Raw genomic sequence first — 1,827 nt, 5'->3', positions numbered from 1 at the left:
CTTGTTTTCAGAAGTTCCATTCAGTTCATGAATACTTCTTGCATATTAGCACACATCAGAGTATGCAGCACTGGGCAGTCATATAGTATGAACCAGAAATGTAAAACTAAATTGAATTCCCTGTTTACCAAGGAAGGAGCAGCAATCAAAGCAGCATCATCTGATAAATTCCCACTTGTCTTATGGCATCAAGTCATCTCAAGCCCATAGCGACTCCATGGATACATCACTCCCAGATCGCCCCACCTCCATCTGCAAACATTTTGGTAGGGTATCCATAGAGTTTTCTTGGTAAAAATACAGAAGCGGTTTACCATTGCCTTCTTCCATGCAATAAACTAGAGTCTCTGCCCTCGACTCTCTCCCATGCTACCACTAACCAGCACAGGTGAGCTTTAACTTGTAGGAGATTGCCTTCCACTCACTAGCTACTGCCCAAAGCCAGGAATGGAATGGATATGCCTCTGCTTGACTATCCCTCTTGTAGCTGAGACTGGTAGAGTACTGGAAACTCTCCAGGTGCTATTCTGAGAAGCTACAATTCTCACTAACCATGTTTTTCTTTGTTCTTCCAGTTATAGAGGACTGTCTGCATATATTTTTGAATAAATATGAAACCTGACTCTCATCTGTGGCACCACCTTCAGATTGTGGAAGCCTTAAGCTGATTTCTCTGGTTGATATTAACAAGGAGAGTAGGGTAGATATTGGAAGAGTGTAGAAGATAACACTTGAATACTCACACTCTAAAGTGCTTATATCCTTTTTTTAGGATCCTTTTTATTGGATTTCTATATCCCACTGCTTTCCCTTTCCTATAATTTATCTTAGTGTCTGTCTTGCTAGACTGTAAGATCCTTCAGGATGTTGATCATGTCTAATAACTCTATTTTACTCTCCCAATAATAATGGTATTTAAGCTCTTACTGTGTGCCAAGCACTATACTAAATGCTGTGGAAGATACAAGTTAATTAGGTCAGACATGGTTCCTGTCCTTCATGGTGCTCACAGAGTAAGTAGTAATGATAATAATAATAATAATGGTATTTGTCAAGCGCTTACTATGTGCCAAGCACTGTTCTAAGCACTATTTAAGCCCCATTGTGAAGATGAAGAATCTGAGGCACAGAGATTTTAAATGCCAAGGACACTCAGCAGGCATATGGCAGAGCTGGGATTAGAATTTAGGTCCTGATTCATAGGCCTGTGCTCATTCCACTGGCTATGCTGCTTCTCCCAAGTTCTTAGAACAGTGCTCTGTACAGAGTAAGTGCTCAGTAAATACTGCTGATTTGAAAAAAAATCAACAGTATTGTAGATCCCTTAAATCCTTTTGTTAATTTTGTGTTTGAAAACCTTCACTATTACTAATAATAATGGTATTTCTTAAGCATTTACTATGTCAAGCCCCGTGCTAAGGGTAGGGTAGATACAATGCAAACAGATCAGACACAGTCCCTATCCATCATGAGGCTTACAGTCAAAAGGGGAGGGAGAACAGAATTATCATTTTACAGATATGAAAATTGAGATACAGAGATGTAAAGTGACTTACCCAAGGTTTCCGAGAAGGCCGGTGGAGAAACTGGGATTAGATCCTAGGTCTCCTGACACCCAGGTCTGCGAGCTTTCCACTAGGCCATGCTGCTTCTCAGGTTACTGAGAAGATACTAAAACTGGCTCAGGTGAGGAACAATTACAGAAAAACATAATTTAAAACATTCTTAAAAATGAAAAGTTTGTTGTGGTTAAAATGAAAGTTTATGTCATGATTTTTTTGACGCTCCCTTTACTGTTAATTGTAGATCTGGATAAATTGCCCAAAA

At 39.5% G+C, this 1,827-nt stretch overlaps 1 non-coding gene across 1 annotated transcript; it reads right to left on the bottom strand.

Annotated features, from left to right (window-relative positions):
• Window positions 1-398: 398 nt before the first annotated feature.
• On the bottom strand, window positions 399-537 carry LOC119931873. The gene has a single exon (XR_005452178.1). It is a non-coding gene; the product is annotated as a small nucleolar RNA SNORA7 (small nucleolar RNA).
• Window positions 538-1,827: the final 1,290 nt, after the last annotated feature.

This window comes from Tachyglossus aculeatus, chromosome 8, assembly GCF_015852505.1.
Source record: "Tachyglossus aculeatus isolate mTacAcu1 chromosome 8, mTacAcu1.pri, whole genome shotgun sequence".
Taxonomy (NCBI): domain Eukaryota; kingdom Metazoa; phylum Chordata; class Mammalia; order Monotremata; family Tachyglossidae; genus Tachyglossus; species Tachyglossus aculeatus.
Note: the sequence above shows the minus strand (reverse complement) of the source record. Positions and strands in the feature narration are given on the sequence as shown.